The sequence below is a fragment of the Gopherus flavomarginatus genome, chromosome 5, assembly GCF_025201925.1.
Source record: "Gopherus flavomarginatus isolate rGopFla2 chromosome 5, rGopFla2.mat.asm, whole genome shotgun sequence".
NCBI classification, from domain to species: Eukaryota; Metazoa; Chordata; order Testudines; family Testudinidae; genus Gopherus; species Gopherus flavomarginatus.
The window spans coordinates 130,457,935-130,470,162 of record NC_066621.1 but is presented as its reverse complement, the minus strand read 5'-3'; positions in this window follow the sequence as shown (position 1 = coordinate 130,470,162).

Sequence of the window (12,228 nt, the reverse complement as noted above, 5' to 3'; positions counted from 1 at the left end):
CTAAATCTTAGGTTGCTATCTAACCACAGGACCATCCTTCATTCCCATTGTCAGTACGTGCTCTTCTGCTACCGCAGCAGTTCCCAAAATATGTTTCCTCCCCAGCCCCCTTCTTTGAAAAGGACACAGATTACTTCCCCCCATATTTAGCCATCTATTACTTGTACTTTTGTGTAGTCCACATGCTAGGGTTGCCAACTTTCTAATCACACAATCACACACTGGGGAAGGGGGTTGGTGTTGGGGTGCGGGAGGGGGAGAGGGCTCCATCTGGGGGTGTGGGCTCTGGCATGGGGCCAGGGATGAGGGGCTTGGGGTGTGGGAGGGGATTCTGGGCTGGGGCAGGGAGTTGGGGTGTGGGAGGGTATGAGGTCCAGGCAGCACTTACTACGGCTCTGAGGAAGCAGCCACCAGTTCTCTGCAGCCTCTAGGTGCGTGAGCAGCCAAGTGGCTCTGCACTGTGCACACTGCCTTCGTGTCTGCAAGTGCCACCCCCCGCAGATCCACTTGGTCATGGTTCCCAGCCAATGGGAGCTGCGGAGCTGGAGGTGGGGGCGGGGCAGCATGTGGAGTCCGCCTGGCCGCTCCCCAGTGTCTAAGGGCTGCTGGGGCATGACAGTCGCTTCTGGGAGCTGCACGGAACCAGGGCAGATAGGGAGCCTGCCTTAGCCCTGGGCCCCTGCTGCACCGCCAACTGGACTTCTAATGACCCGGTCAGCGGTGCCAACAGGAACCACCAGGGTCCCTTTTCGACCGGGCATTCCGGTCGAAAATCAGACACCAGGCAACCCTACCACCTGCAATGAACATTATAAGGCCTTTCACCAGATTCCACTGTTTCCACATTTCAAGCAGGCTCTGAGCATCTTAGTAAAATGGTTGAGAGAAAAAAATGAACATGGGCAAAACATATTCCCTTAGTCTTGTTCTCTGAAACAGACACACTGTTACAGCTGAAACTTTGCTAAAAAACAGCAGCAGCCTTAGGCAAACACCTGTCATGGAAAATTCCAGAACAAAACTGTTTAAATTTGGTAAAATTATAAGCAAGGGCAACAAGGATCTTATAATGGAAAGGATGCCCCGACACTTATCTATAGGCATTGCTACCTGCACAAGCTGTACAATACATGTTCTAAAGTACGTGCAGCTGACTAGTTTGGTTGGTGAATATGGGTGTTTTTTTAGATAAGGGAGATTCTTTTTCACTGTTGAAAGCATCAACACACATCTCAACCAGCAATATATGTTAATAATTCTTTATGGTATGCAATGAAGGCCATAGTGCATTGTAACAGCACAAAAGAGCAAACTGGATTATCATTGTGTCATAACATTTCTTCCCAGATCTGGACCTTAGCGTCCAAAATATGGGTGTTAGCATGAAAACCTCCAAGATTAGTTACCAGCTTGGACCTGGTATCACTGCCACCAGCTAGGGATTATACAGTGCCTAGCTCACTGTGGTCTCCCCAAAACCTTCCCTGGGGGACCCCCAGACTCAGATGCCTTGAGTCTTACAACAAAGGGAAATAACCCCCTCCTCTTGTTTCCCTGTTACTTCCTCCCAGGCTCCCCTCCCTGGACGACCCTAGGAGATTCCCTGCTTCCAGTCCTGGAAACACAAGTACCGAGACATCTAATCTCTCTTCCCCCTCACCCAGAGGGTATGCAAAGTCAGGCTTAGTAAATCTAACACAAAGAGATTTTCCCCCAACTTCTTCCTCCCACCAATTCCCTGGTGAGCTGCAGACTCAATTCCCTGGAGTCCCCACTAAAGAAAAACTCCAACAGGTCTTAAAAAGAAAGCTTTATATAAAAAAAAGAAAATAAAAAAGACATTAAAAATAATCTCTGTATTAAGATGACAATATACAGGGTCAATTGCTTAAGAAAAAAAGTGAATAAACAGCCTTATTCCAAAAGAATACAATTTAACACATTCCAGCAACTACACACATGTAAATACAAAAGAAAACAATATAAACCTATTGTCTTACTATCCTTGTACTTACAACTTGGAAACAGAAGATTAGAAAGCCAGGAAATAGAAAAAATCACTCTCAGAGCCGAGAGGGCACAGACCCAAGACAAAGAACAAAGAACTCACACCCAAAACTTCCCTCCACCCAGATTTGAAAAAGTCTTGTTTCCTGATTCCCTCACCCACCTTGTCTATCCCTGTCACTTGAGCTGCTGTACTGACTAGTAAGCCCTGTGGGGAGGAACCAGGGCCAAATAGAAGGGAGAAATCTAGGCACTCCTCCTCCATGCATCATCTCTGCAACATATCCAGTTTTCTAGGATCAGGTCCTAATGTTCCCAAACCCATAATCTGACAAACATTCTTGATATTTATAATTTGTTCACAGTTATAGTTACTTTTCAAATGTTTCAGTTCTTTTTCCTCTACATGCATGGCATGATGAAATGATTGTAAATGAATTAATGGATTACAGTTTCAAATGTCTATGGGGTTTTATAAGTGAGAGCAAATAGTATTTTAAAAATGAAAATTGTTTAAGTAGGTTGATGGTTTTGTTTAAGCTCCCTCATCTTAATGTAACTTCTGTCTTCTGATGGCAGGAGAAGCTCAAACCTTTCAGTCTGTCTGAAAGATTGAAAAATTCTTCATGATGTATAAAAAGAATGGAAAGATCTGACTACTGAGGAACCAAATTGTAGTATTATATTATGTACCAATACAAGAGATTCTTTAAGATAATACTTTTAAAGGGCATGTCATTTCATACAAAGTTAGAGGCAGGACAGGGGACAGAGCTGCCAAATTTCTGGTTTTGTCTTTGTGATTGTACTAGGCCCAAGAAGCAGTTTTTGATTAGAGCAAAAATTATATCTCACTAGTAATATCTGTATTCAATATTTAAGCCCCTTCATTTTCAGTTTAAACTGATTTTTACTGAAAATTTCCCAGGTTTTACAAAAAGTATTATTTTTTTCCGATTTTCACCCTACTTTTGTACCATTCAAATATATAAAAATAACTTGTTTTATTAGGAAAATACAGTACACTGCATGAGATATATGTATTATGATAACACATTAGTCTGTGTGTATATGCAAAGATGCCTGTTGAAGTAAGGCTATGTATTAATCTAGAAGATACACACAATGAACAAATAGACACACACGGAAGCTCTGAAGTGCGTGCGCATCAGAATGTACTGATAAATCTCACACCCACTATGTACACATTTCAAGCTGTTAACAGATAACGATTTAAAGATTTGACACACTAAAATGGGAGATAAATTAAAATCTGTGTCATAATATGTCTCAGAACACAAGGAAATATTCAAAAGTTTAAAAAAAAACAAAAACAGGAAAAAAGGAGGAAGCTGAGTGTATGTGCTGAAAATGGTGTGTCACAACTATTAAATGTAAATATTTATAGGGTAATAGTTTTAAGTCTACAATAGTAAACCGTTTATTCAAATGAAAAGTTTTATTTTGGGATTAGAGATTTATTGTTTTCTTAAACTCAATGGTGGTATTGTGTTTTGAGTTCTGTTTTAGTTCTGCAGCAAACCACATTGATGAACAAAATTCAAAGCACTAATCTACAGAACACTTTTTTGCCCTGTCTTTCCATCCACCAAAATAGACCCTGATATTTACCCAGAGAAATCAGTAGTTTTTTGCACTGATTTTCACTTGTTTTTGTTGTTGTGGTTGTCGTAAACGGATAGTTAAGAGTTAATGGAACAGAAGTACTTCATATCTCTTTTGCCTGTAAAGAGTTCACAAGATCAGTGAGCCAGGCTGTCACCTGACCAGAGGACCAATCAGGGGACAGGATACTTTCAAATCTTGAAGGAGGGAAATTTGTGTGTGCGCTGTTAGTTTTTGGTTGTTGTTCACTCTGGGGGCTCAGAGGGATCAGACGTGCAACCAGGTTTCTCTCCAATCCCTTCGATACTGGCTCTTATATGTTCAGAATAGTGAGTACTAGGTAGATAAAGCGAGTTAGGCTTATGGTTCTTTTCTTTATTTGCAAATATGTATTTGGCTGGGAGGAGTTCAAATGTGTATTTGGCTAGAAGGAGTTTAAATTTGTGTTTTGCTGAAAGGATTTTAATTTGTACTTGTATACTTAGGCTGGGAGGGTATTCCCAGTGTCTATAGCTGAAAGACCCTGTAACATATTCCATCTTAAATTTACAAAGATAATTTTTACTGTTTTTTCTTTCTTTAATTAAAAGCTTTTCTTGTTTAAGAAACTGATTGTTTTTTTTATTCTGGTGAGACTTCATGGGACTGGGTCTTGATTCACCAGGGAATTGGTGGGGAGAAAGGAGGGAAGGGGGAGAGAGAGAGAGGCTAGTTTCTCTCTGTGTTAGGATTACTGTCTCTCTCAGGGAGAGTCTGGGAGGGGGAGAGAGAAGGAGGGGGGAAGGTGAATTTTCCTCTCTGTTTAAGATTCAAGGAGTTTGAATCACAGTGATCTTCCAGGGTAACCCAGGGAGGGGAAGCCTGGGAGAGGCAACGGTGGGGGAAAGGGTTTACTTTCCTTGTGGTAAGATCCAGAGGGTCTGGGTCTTGGGGTTCCCCAGGCAAGGTCTTGAGGGGGACCAGAGTGTACCAGGCACTGGAATTCCTGGTTGGTGGCAGCGCTACAGGTTCTAAGCTGGTAATTAAGCTTAGAAGAATTCATGCTGGTACCCCATGTTTTGGACGCTAAGGTTCAGAGTGGGGAATTATACCATGACAGTGGTAATAAACTCTGATAAATTCCAGGGAATAAAATAAAAACTGAAAATGAAGGGCCTTATCCAAATTGTAATATTTGAGCAGGTGTAGTGTGATCCTCTGTGACTATGTGAATCACCATCCAGCAGAGGGACATTAATTATTGCAAAGAGCTGCTCTTCTACAAAAATTGTTACGTGCTTCCTGAAAGAGGAGACTCAGCGATTTCAGATGGGCTGTGGTTGGATTTTGCAACTGGAAATGCCTTATGTCTTTCTTGAGAAACCATCACATCAGCAAGAGGACTAAAGACTTACTGCTATTCTGCTGTCCTCCCTGTGACGATGAGTCATGAAGGTGGTCTCTTCCCATCAGCTGAGGCTTCAGCTCAGAGCACATGGCATCAGGGGGATAAAAACCTCAAACCAAAGTTTTAAAAAGTCCTTTAAAGTTCATAACACTTCCCAAGATTTACCTGTTATTTCTCCACCAAGTTATATACAGTAAAAGCTGTTTTATCCGACATGTTGGGGGAATAGAGGGTGCCAGTAAGTGAAAAATGCTGATAAACTAAGAGGGAGTGAGTTTGGGTGCAGGAGGGGGTGTGGGGCTGCGGGTTGGTTCGCAGGATGGCATGGCTCTGGGCTGGAGTTTGGGTGTGGGAGGAGGCTTAGGGCAGTGGGTTGTGGTGTGGGAGGGGATGTGGGGTGCCAGAATCCGGGGGTGCTCTCCTCAGGCGGCTCTCTGCAAGTGGCGACCTGTCCCAGCTGCTCCTAGGCAGAGGCGCAGCAGGCAGCTCCACATGCTGCCCCTGCTCCACCCCAAGCACTAGCTCCGCAACTCCCATTGGCTGGGAACAGCGCCTAGTGGGAGCTGTGGGGGCGGTGCCTGCGGGCGGAGGCAGTGTGCAGAGCCGACTGCTGTGTCTCCACCCAGGAGCAGCCGGGACAGGTCGCCACCTGCAGGGAGCCGCCCGAGCTGAGAGCCTCCCGGATCCAGCACCCTGCACCCTCTCCTGTACCCCAACCTGCTGCCTCAAGCCCCCTCCCACACCCAAACTTCCTCCCAGAGCCCAGGCTCCACACTCCCTCCCACACGACAATCCCCTGCTGGCCCCGCGCCAACCAGACTATAAACCAAAATTTCAATGAAGATCAGAAATGCTGGTTTATAGAGCTTTCTGGTTGGTGAAGTGCCAGATAAAACGGCTTTTACTGTACAGTCTCATAATGACACATAAACATCAGCATTTTTAATGCAATGAGCTCCTAAAATATTTAAATTTAATTGACTAAAGTTTAACTTAATTCAGTAAGGTTTGTCCCGGATTTTGCAGGAAATTGCCAGACCTGTCACAGTGTGGGGTTTTTTTTGTTTTTGTTTTATTTTTAGATTTTGCAGTGTTTTTTTCCAATTAAACATTTATAATCTTCCTCCTCTGTACTGTCCTAACAGCTTCTTCAGAGCATCAGCCCCTGCACCACTCTGGCTGGATAGGAGGAATATGAAATGATAGCAGAAAGGGATCATGGCTTCATTAAACACAATTGAAATTGTAACAGATGTCTACAATTCCCTCACTAGAGTCCAGATTCTAATCTGATAATTGGCATATATTGCCACTTTCTTTGAGAGTCTCTAATTGAACTTTTGTATCTATCTGCTGCCTCAGAATCTGAGAGATTCAGATGTGGATTTACATCAAAGATTAGACTCTGGCTCTACATATAGAATTTCTAATTCCCTTCTTTTATTAAGAACATAAGTAATTCCTATCAAGAACTTGCACAAATTCACATTGCATATTACAGCATCCTTTCCTAAGGGGATATAAGTCACAGAGTTAGTGAATGCACATCACAATAATGGTGTAACAGAATCACTACTAACAAAGCAAAAGTCACATTTTCATGGGTTCACAAAAAATAATGTTTTGGTTTCAGTTCTGATTTTTTTATTTTTGTTTTTGTAAAAATTGTTCAGTTTTCACAGGTGAAAAACTCATTTCTCTTTGGAAACAACCGATTTCCATCTTGAACAAATTCAATGTTTCTGTTTTCATGACAAGAAGCTTTTTGATGGTGGAGATAGCATTTCAATATGAACCTGTTTTGTGAAAATCTGTTATGACATGCAAATACTCAGAAGAAATTTTCAGTTTCCCTTGCTCAATGTATCAAAACATATGTGACTTCTATAAGCATATGACAAATTGCATACAAAAAACTGTGCTAAAAGAACACGAAGGTAACAAATTCTGGCACTCAAAATTTAGAAAATACCGGAACTAAGGTTGTCTGCACAATCTTAATTCCTGTCTCCCTTCCCCCCAGTTTTGGGTGCATGCCTTATGACAGCCTTTAATTTCATGATCACATATTCTTTCATGGTATCCCTGCCTCATTCATTGCACACGATGGACTGGGCTCACTGATTGCCTATTCAATATTTCTTTTTATCCTCATCATTCAATATGTGGCCCCTGGCCTTATTTCCCACACACCATCCAAAGTCTGCACTGAATAAAAACTTAGGGATTTCCTCATTACCTCCTGTGATGGGGCAAAGTGGCCGCACACTGTTATCATAGGGGTTAACCCTCCTTTTCTAGCAGAGGAAGCCATGCCCCAGAAGCTCTGCTGGGCATGTGCCAACTGGAGAACAGGTATAAAATCCTGCAGAGCTGTTCAGTCTGTGCTGACTGCAGGAGGAGAAGGAGACACACTGCTAACTCCTGAGGAGGGAGAACTGGTGCACCGGATCTGGAGGCCAGCCAAGCTGGGATGCCCCCGATATCCTGACGGAGGACCCCACGCAGCAGACAACCTGGCATTCATGGTAGGAAGTGACCCAGGGGAACTTTAGAGAAAAATGGTGTTAGAGCCGTATAGGTGCTTGGCGTGTTGTGGGCAGATCCCTGCTGAGCGGGTGGCAAGGGGAGCTTGCCACTACCAGGGCCCTGGGTCAGGACCTGGTGGAGAGGGTGGGCCTGGGTCCCCATACCAACTCACCCCTGAACTGTGAGGAATCCTAGGGACTCTGGTGGCTAGGCCATGCTACCCTGCTTGTGAGGGGGATTGTATGGACCCTGGCCACTAGGCTGCACTATCTTGCCAGACAAGAGTGATTGTGTGGAAGGGGGCCATTAGGCTGCAGCTGGTTGCCCACAGAGAGGCAGGTGCAGGAACTTGAGAATGGTGAGGTGCTGACACCCCATCCTACCCCTGCCACAAAGGAGTGCTGTGGTGCCAGGCCTGCCACACCTCCTCTATGAACTTTCTCAGCATGTTTCACAAATATTAGTGACACTTATCTTCACAACACCCTTGTGAGACTAGGTGGTATTATTCCCATATTTCAGATGAAGAATTGAGGCACAAAGAAGAGCAATTGCAGGGAAAGTCCTGCCCAGCCCCTGAAATTCCAGGTTGGAACATGCTCAGTCAGACTGTAGGGATGGTGCGTACTCAGTTCAGCCAGCATGTAGGATCTGTGTTGTGATGGCGCATGCTCAGGGCAGATGAAATCTTCTGGTAATTAAATTGCCAAACTTAGTCTACTGAGCATGTGCAAACTAAATGTTTAGAGTCTCGCAGCATGAACAAATTTGGATGCCTTTTCATAGGGAGGGCAAAAGGCATAGTCCTAACTCTAGGACAATCACCCTGCCAAATTTCAAGTTACTGCTCCAAAGCGGGAAGGAACTAGAGTTACCAATTAAATGGTTATAAAAATTTGTTTTAACATGGGAAAAAATGTTTTTCTCCTATTTTGTTCTCAAAAATGACTGAACTATTTTATCTGGGAGTTTCCAAAAAACATTCAACCTGAGGCAGACACCTAGCATGGAAAATCTTAAATGAAATAACTAAAAGCTTGGCGAAGTTATAAGCAACTGAATACATGGAGAGTGTCGGGCAACCTTAACTCTAGCTACATTACAGTTAAAGGACTACTCAAGGTGCAAGGCAGCTGTCATAAACAGATAGCTAAGGGTTAATGTCTCTTTCACCTGGAAAGGAGTAACCTGAAACACCTGACCAGAGGACCAATCAGGAAACAAGACTTTTTCAAATCTGGGTGGAGGGAAGTTTTGGGTGTAAGTTCTTTGTTCTTTGTCTTGTGTCTGACCCTCTCGGCTCTGAGAGTGATTTTTCTATCTCCTGCCTTTCTAATCTTCTGTTTCCAAGTTGTAAGTACAAAAATAGTAAGACAATAAGGTTTATATTGTTTTCTTTTGTATTTACATGTGTGTAGTTGCTGGAATGTTTTGAATTGTATTCTTTTTTAATAAGGCTGTTTATTCATTTTTCTTTTAAGCAATTGACCCCGTATTTGTCACCTTAATACAGAGAGACCATTTTTATGTCCTTTTCTTTCTTTTTTTATAAAGCCTTCTTTTTAAGACTTGTTGGAGTTTTTTCTTTAGTGGGGACTCCAGGGAATTGAGTCTGCAGCTCACTAGGGAATTGGTGGGAGGAAGAAGTCGGGGGGAAAATCTCTTTGTGTTAAATTTACTAACCTGACTTTGCATACCCTCTGGGTGAGGGGGGAAGTACTTGTGTTTCCAGGACTGGAAACAGGGAGGGTGGAGTCCCTCTGTTTAGATTCACGGAGCTTGCTTCTGTATCTCTCTCCAGGAACCCAGGGAGGGAACACCCGGAGGGGGGAAGGGAAATGGTTTATTCCCCTTTGTTGTGAGACTCAAGGAATCTGAGTCTGGGGGTCCCCCAGGGAAGGTTTTGGGGAGACCACAGTGCGCCAGGCACTGTATAGATTCCTGGCTGGTGGCAGCTTTACCAGGTCCAAGCTGGTAACTAAGCTTGGAGGTTTTCATGCTAACACCCATATTTTGGACGCTAAGGTCCAGATCTGGGAAAAATGTTATGACAGCAGCAGTGACTCTGACCCTGAGACTATCCTTCCTCCAGCCCTGAGATTATTAAATATAGGGATTGTTAGCTGAACTGTGGCTGTGGATAGAGTGGCAATCTCTCAGATTGCCAGGTGCAAAATGTAGAGCTTTAAAAATATATAAGACACTGACTAGCCAGGGTGGAAAACACCTGTGTCACAAGACTCTTCCAAAGCCACACCTCCTACAGTTTAAAGCAATGAAACAGTTGTGTAATGTCTCCTATGTACTTTATTTAATTGTAACCTAGTGGAAATCAACAATATAGTTAAAAGTATAACCTTGTGTTGCTATTGTTACATCATCATTCCTTTCCCATCATCATTCCTAATTCATTCTTCTCCTTCATGTAACAGATGACACAACTTTTCCTGCAGTATCTTCAATGCTTATTTCCTCTTTCCATTTTCTCTCCTTCTCTGTTAGAGAATTACAGTACTGATGTAGTAGTCACACAAACTGGTAACAGTGCCTGCCATTCTAAATGCTGATAGAGAGAAGTTAGGGGATAAAAACTGATGATGTGGTTAAAAAAGGCAAAAAATCTCAAAATGAAGAGTGCATTTATTTTGTCAGACATCAGAAGACTCAGAGGTTGAAAAGATTGCTGAGGATTTGGGTATTTCACCCACATTCAAGGATATGCTTGGTTTCTTTCTGGTGCATTTGTTGGAAAGAGCTTATGACTGATCACAGTAATACTCTGAGGATAATAATGCTATCTACCTACAGGACACAGCTTAATGTAAAACTGCATGGAACTAAACAAATGGCATCTATCTAGATTCTTAGAGTGCTCATTAAAGATGGTCGAAAAAAAGGATGAATTCATGAACATTTTCACAAACTGTCCTTTTTCAATCACAATTTTCAAACTTTGAATTTTGTTTTACCACTTTTAGTGCTCATCTCCATTGTACCTCAGCACCTTTCAAAATAATGAATTTAAGATATCTTTTTTCCCTTTTCCTGTCAACAGGAATCAATTTCTCTTTCTGTTGATGGTGATATAGTGGGAAAGCAGGCTCAGAGAAATGGGGTTTACATTCTGTTCTGAATATGCTGATGTCTGTAATTATGTTGATATCTTCCAAGAATGAGTTCCAAATCTATGACCATTCACCAAGAAAGTTCTATCTCTGCACACATGAATCTCACTCTAGAGGGTGACAGCACTACTGTTCCATTGGAATGCAACTGTCATGGACAGTCACAATCACACAGGGTGAGACAGTCTCTCAGGTTACTTCTTTCAAAGCTTTTCATAGGATTGATACAAGGACAAATTGACTTTTGACCCAGCTTTTCACAGGATGTTAGTAATAAAGCTGAGTGCTTTTGGTGATCTGTGGCTATGTATACATAGCACACCTCTTGTGACAGTGTGTAGGGTATGTGTAGCTACACACTGCAATGTGGACACAGCCTGCTTTTCACTGTGGTGTGTAGCTACATGCCTCACACTGATTTACCTCTCTGCCAGCTGGGCACCAGAAACCTATTGCTGGGGAGGGTAACATGATCACTCCTGTAGCTTTCCTTTGCTTCCCTGTCAGTCATTTTTCTGCAGGGCAGCAAAAATCTGCAGAGGACAAAAATTCTGCTCATGTCCAGTGGTGCAGAATTCTCCTAGGTGTAATTAAAGTGAACAGCATATTTGTTTAAATAGTTACATACAATTTAAGTGTGAGAACCCAGGAGCTGAGGTGCATTCAGTATCAGAAGATTCTGTACTCATGAGGAATTTGGAACTAGAAAATCCAGCAGAGCTTGTTATAGGATGAGTATGACATAGGGACTTTCCCCTGTATGTTTGCTTTCACAACATGTATTTGTTTTAACAATACTGAATGGTACAGCAGACACCACACCAAAAGAGGCAGGACATTCATTACCTTCTGTCTCATATAAAGATTGTCCAATGATTAGGGCATTAGCCTGGGACCTCAGCAATACAGATTGAATTTCCTTCTCTACCATGGATTTTTGTGTGACCTAGGGCATGTCACTTAGTCTCTTTGTGCTGCAATTCTTCTTTCAGTGTTTTTTGCGATGATAAATATATTAAAAGAATGTGAGACACCCAGATATTACAGTAATGGGGGGGCCATACAAGTACCTTAGATGTATCCATCTACCACTAGCATATGGAGGGATGTTTGAGTAAGCTAATTAGTAGAGGTGGGCCATAATCAGAACCTTAAACCTGAATCCTTTGGAATGTATTTCTGTCATTGAAATCAGCACATGTGACTGAATACAGTAGGAGTTCTTCTAAGTAAGGTGGTGACATTTTTACACAGACATTTTTAGACATGACTAGTGATTTGAGTTTCCTCCATTTTGAAGTGCTCAACCTGAGACATCAAAAGTCTGACTTTTCAGAACTGCTGAGCACTTGCCTTCTGAGAAGCAAATCCCCTTCATATGTCTCAAGTTGGGTATTGAAAACAGGCTTTCAATCACATGCTGCCTCTGGAAATTCAGGCCAAAGATTCCTCATCTACAAGCACTTCCCCCCCTTTATGTTTATGTTGCCCCTAGCAATGCAAGATGTAACAGCTATGATTAACGTAGCGTTATCCTGAAACTATTGTATTTAA